A 6,318-nucleotide genomic window follows, 5' to 3' on the forward strand; every position below is an offset into this window, starting at 1 on the left:
GGCTTGTTAGAACATTCAGCTCTCCATGAGCACATTTAGCATTCACAATGATGCTGCATTGGTAATTACTTCAGATGAGTGGGCAGCAACCCCTTTCTTCCTCCTCTTAGTTGCACTGAATGAACAACAGCCCTCCCCTTTGTCGTGCTTTGATCGGGTTATCTGCCCCAAACCTAAATCGCTGCGCCCGTCAACCCAGCCTTAAAAACATCTAAGCCAATTCAGTTACTAATTTCTGAGTTAGCAACGGGGGACATGCACTGGTGCCCTTTAATTTTGCTTGTTATTGTGGCCCTTCTTCTTTCCACCTCCTACCGTCTTCTTTACTGACCCATGGTGGACTGCAACCCACGTCTTCTACCAAACTAGACTTTAAGCCTCAGAGAAAGGGTGTGTGTATCGTTCTAGAAACAGATCTGAAAACTAGTGGTTAGCCAAACGGCTTCATTTGTGGGTCATTTCTAATATGTAGCCTTTTAAATCCTTAAATATTCTCCTTTGACCTGTTCAGCATCAAAGGATTGTTGGTGGTCCGGCCTGTACGGCTGACTAAGCATACTGTTAAGCTTGAGTTATTCAGCTGCCTGTGCAACAAGAGCTACCCGGTGCAATCTTTATGTCGGACACCACCATTTTAACATTTACACATGGTGATGCAGTGCTGCTGCAGATTCAACATTGCACAGGAGGAGTTCTAGTTATCCACGGCAAGGACGGTCAAAACTATTTTTTGTCATTGCATGAGCCTCAGGGTCACGTACTTACTGTACATGTCAGGGGCATTTTTCCACAAAGGTTTGTGTATTTCAGTACAACTTATAAGATTCTTTTGTGTCACCCTTCGCTTTTTTATCCAAACTACCTCATGAAAGGTAATTTATTGTCCATATGGTAATGAGAATGGAGTGGATGTTACAAAGACATATTTTGATGGACTTAGTTTGAATAATGCCCAAGCTATCAAGCTTGACAGTTGGCAGAAACACTAGTACCGTACAGGTGGATTCTTGTCTCTGGATGCAGACAGTGTCAAAGATTGGCTGTGAGGGCTGATGCGATACAGGTTAATCAGACGCAAGTTATTCATGCAAAGGCAGAGAAACGTGTCCTGAGGCCATTTTTAGAACCTTACATAAAGTTAAGAGTGCGTGCTGTCCCTGCACAGACCTGCCGGGCTGTGTTTGCCATTCATTCCTCACATTCATCCCTCCCCCGATCCCTCCTGTCCACCCCTCATATTTCTCCTCCATGATGCCGCAGGGCAAACTTCTTTCGTTTGCGCTACAACGTGGGAAGAAATGCGGGGAACATGCTGGATCACCGGCCCTTACTCACTGACCCTGGTTCTACTCGTACAGAACTGTATGTATGAGGTGCTTGTAAATGCACTCATAAATTGATGTCTAAGTGCACATCTCGGCCTATCACAATCGATCAGTCAAAATGTATTGACTTTTGGTATCACTTCGCTTTGCAACAGAAACATTGTAGACTACCCCTCAGGTGCCTTTAAACACACGTTCTCACACACACACACACACTCAAACAGTTTCTAACTCTTTTACAAACATACAGCCGATACAGTGCATTCCATGTGTTTAACTAAAGGGAAGAGGGTGAGGAATGTAGCCGAAACACTTTCACCTTCTGTTTCATACAGGTGTGACTGGAGCTCGCAGCTACTATTTCATGTCCACACAACCCAACCTCCAACGCCTGCAACCACCGCCATCATCACCCGCACCACCACGCAAATCTGCAGATTCTGTTTCTTTTTCTTCCAGTTGAATTCATATGTGACCTTTATTCGCCTCGGGTAAAGAAAATAAATTGTAGCAGGGCACAGAATGCATCATTTATGCACGCCGCCCCTCCCTTCACTTTCTAGTGTGACAGACAGAGGCAATCAGGTACAGATTAAGTGGAGAATCAGTGATGAGGACAGATTTAAACATGTCAGACGGGGAGTGCCGAGGGTTCACTTCTACCACAGTGTTCAAACCTGCCCCTCGCTGAAGACTGGTGAGTACATGTACGTGTATATGTGCATGTACACTTTAGATCTTTTCCATGTTTGTACGTCTTCCAACACAGGCACCCCTCAGGAGTTCAAACCTAAGCCAAAAGTAGACAAAGACATCTAAAAGCAAAGTTTTCGTTTTCTTTAGATTGGCGATTATTGATGGTCATTATTGTCTACAAACTTTTGGCCTTTAGTCCATCGCCAAACTATGCATTTCATAATATTTAAAGTACCGTTTCACATAAGGCCATCACGGTACTGTGTATGCAGGGCTCTCAAGTGTCACGCATTTCAGTCTCAAGTCACGTACTCCCACCACACATCCAATTCCTCACGCCAAGAAATGCCCCCCCCCTCTCCGTCCACCGCAGCGTCTGCAGCGGCACCCTGCCCCCACTGTAGCGCCCCCGACAAAATGTCACTCCAAGTTTCACTAAGTTACTATTGCCCACTTTAAATACCATTATAGCTGCACTGTGGATTATACACCAACATAACTGATAAAATCTCGGTGACTGCACTTAACAGCACAGTAACATACTCAAAATGACTGATTAGCATGTTAGCAATATTAGCATGCTAGCATGCAATATTGTCTTGTTCATTATGTTTTGTTTTGTTATCCATGTGGCAGGTTGTCTCACACAAATGTGTTCTTCTGTTACATTATTTAGTCACCATAACATACATTATCACTTAATTACTTATTATTAGTTAGTATTAGTTAGTTATTATTAGTACTAAAACGCCACGTGCTAAATCGCCCGCAGAATGTTGTGCGTGTGCATCAGAGAGAATGAGGTGTACAAAACTTCCCCCTTCTTCATCGCCAGCACCTGCCGGTGGTGACATAATATTTGACCATTTAACATCCCTACCTGCACTAGATGTCTGATGCACAGAATTCCTCTTTGTATGAGGCAGCCACTGCTGGTGTGTCACCACCCCCCAAACCACTGACACGATCACACCTTCTGGATGACGTGTGTGTGTGTGTGTGTGTGTGCGTGGGTGTCAAAGGGACTTGAGACTTCATTCTGATGTAGCGAGTGGTCAATGATACGCGCACCAGACATCTGGAGGGCTGTTCTTTTATTGGGGTTATGACGTAAAGGGTATACTCATAGAGCGCGTGCATGAATGTCTGTGCTTGCAAGTACATGGATTTGGCTCATGCATGCACGTGCCAGTATGTAGGAAACAAAGAGATCAAACATAGAGAAAGAGCATTTAAGAGTTTGCTTACCTCCCAGTGTCACAGCAATAGCCTTCATCTCACCCAGAGAAACCACAACAGAGGATCAAGGGGGGATAGCTCACTGGCATATGACAGATAGCTCCCGCCTAAAAGGGGAGTTCCACCCTAAAATAGATTTAATGCCCAGGTGGGCTAGACGGCAGTCACCTATTCTTTCAAAGAGGTCCTTGTACAGCTGTCAAAGTAATTGAATCCAGTTGGAATACATTAAAAGGCCAATACAATGGGGCAGAATACGCCTCAACTTTAGATGGTGCTGGGAGAGTCAACCTGATCTCTGCAGGTCTAATAGTTGTTAAACAATTGAGTGTTCAATATCGATAGAATAAGCTTCTTAGACATCGTCAATGGAGATATTTGTTAAGCTTTACTCCAGAGTGAGTTGAGGTTGTTATCAAAGGGGCAGAAGTGAGGAAAGGTCTTTCAGATGAGAAGCCGTCTATCAAACCACATCATGTTCATTTTAAGCACCAAACCAAATTAAGCGAACATTTGTGTTGAAAAGCCTGATACCAAATAGCAAAAGTTATTTTCTTGTTGACTGGCAATTTTAATCATTTGATTGCATTTACAGTATTTTATCAGGGGGAAAGGTGGATAAGACGCAACTTCATTCAAATACACGTGTGCTATGACTGGGCTGGATTTTCATGACAAGCAAAACATATGTTTAATTTGGAGGATCTGTGGTCTTTTATGGGTTTTTTATTTCCTTCCGTTAGGACATTCTTGAAATGGTTTACGTGAGTTTTTCAAGCCAACAGTGCACCTCATGTTTAAAGTTAGTTTGATGGGTTTTATCAGGGAGACTAGACCCTTGTGTGCTCAGGCTTGTACTTACTTACTTACTTTTTCACACATCTGCCGTTCAGGCCTCACGCACACTCACTCATTATTTCCCTGCTCTCATTGCTCTTTGCTGTCAATCATGATATCAGCTGTTCCGATCAGCTGGTCTTATCTATCCAATAGCACAAGAAATAAATGATCAGTTTGCTGCTGTCTCTTTCAAATAGATTGTCTCTCTCAGTATGTTCATGCGCGTCACAGCACTGTCAGTCCTTCCCTGTCATTTCCACCTCTCACTCCACCCAATTACTTCATTCTGTACACCTGCTAAGTCACACTCACCTGTCTGCCCAATCACACTCACCTGTCTGCCCTACTCACGCCCATCAGTATTTAAGCCCCAGTCCCTCCCTCACTTCTGCTACCGGATCGTTCATTCATTCATGCATGCATGCATGCCAGACCTTCCAAGCACTTCCTTTCGGACTGATTCCCCGTTGCCTCCCCGTCTCGCCCCTGCGCTGGTAATTCACCCAGTCCCTGACCGCGTTTTTTTCCCGGTGACTCTGTAAACTGTTGGTTTGCATTGAGGATAATAAAATACTCTTGTTTGGAACTACAACTGCTGTCTGTCGGTACTGCGTCTGGATCCGTACCTCATCCGTTACAATGCGGCTGTTATGTTCCCCTCCACCTCTCCGTCGCCGCCCAATTTAGCTAATTCTTAAGCTTCGTCATTATTATCATTCTCATCAGCCGCCACCAGTATCAATAAAAATTTAGAAATGAGCTTTTGTCTACATTTGAGTGGTAAATTCCCCAACATTATGAGCGTATACGTGCCATGCTAGAAGGCAAAACCTGTCAGGTGCAGTGACTGTAACTCAAAGGTTCTTAGTGACCGGTAAGTTTCCAACCTCTCACCACCATCTATCCGTCCATTCGTTCATCCATCCTTCTAACCACTCACTAAGGGCATCCAGTGTAGAGCAAGCCTCTAATCTGTGGGCCTGAGCAGCTGCTGCCTTGTGGCTGACAGGGAGCAGGGCTCTTATTATTGTACACACAAACACACGCACGCATGTGCTCACGCGCACGCATGCACACATGCACAAATGCATACACCAAAGTCCTCTAATGTGGTAGGCCAGCTGCCAGTAGCGTGCTTTACCCTCACCAGTGTGACCCAAACACTGCTGCTGCGGCACCTGGTGCCACTGCTAAACTCGGGGGGGACTTTCCAGCGGAGAAGCGACGGAGAGCGATGCACGGGATCACAAGACGGGTGGAGATGAAGAGAAGTGAAAGGCGATAGGGAGAGACTGCAGGTTTGTCTAAAAGACAAACAAAAGCATGTGAGAAGAAGAGGGTCAGCTTAAAGGAAATGTGGAGATAAAACAGATTTTTTGCAACTGAGTTGCATAAAATGCAGCTTTAAATGTAAAAAATCTCAGTGCAGATCCAATAATGTTGACGTGGCGTAATATGTACTTGACCAAGTCTTAACACACAAGTGTCATTGTCCTCATTGTGGTACTTTCAGCAGTTCTAAGTTACTGGAACTTGCTCGTCTTTGTGGAGGCGTTATGGATTTAGGGAGTGTATCCTGTAATGTAAATCAGCCTTACATCCTCCAGAACAGAGCAATACACACTGCATGTGCATGAATATAGGCTAATGTTTAACAGTAAAACAAAAATAGTGCTCAGTCCTCGACTCAAATCCCACAATGCCCTGAAGCTGGGAAGCGGCCCCGGGGAAGACCCAGGACTAGGTGGAGAGATTTTATCTCTGCACTGGCCTGGGAACGCCTCGGGATCCCCCAGTCGGAGCTGGTAGATGTGGCCTGGGAAAGGGAAGTTTGGGGTCCCCTGCTGGAGCTGTTGCCCCCGCGACCCGACCCCGGATAAGCGGTTGAAAATGGATGGATGGATGGATGGATGGCCCTGAGGCGATTCTTTCTTGTCCTTTGGAAAATGGATATGTATGTTGGATATTCCATCCCAACACCTTGTGGTCTTTGCCTTGGAATAGAGGAATGGAGCGTGTTGTGGGTTGTTTGGATTGTAAAGCACTTTGCCAGACATTTGTGCCCTCCGATACAAGGCTACACACATGTGTAAAGCTAAACGACGGTCCATGTAGACCATCAATATGACCATTTAATTATAAGCTAAATGGCCATTGAAAAACTTGGATGTAAATGCATCAGTCCAACTCATCCCTGCCCAACCCTGGTCAGCCCAGC

This window comes from Gasterosteus aculeatus, chromosome 16 (assembly GCF_964276395.1).
Source record: "Gasterosteus aculeatus chromosome 16, fGasAcu3.hap1.1, whole genome shotgun sequence".
Classification (NCBI taxonomy): domain Eukaryota; kingdom Metazoa; phylum Chordata; class Actinopteri; order Perciformes; family Gasterosteidae; genus Gasterosteus; species Gasterosteus aculeatus.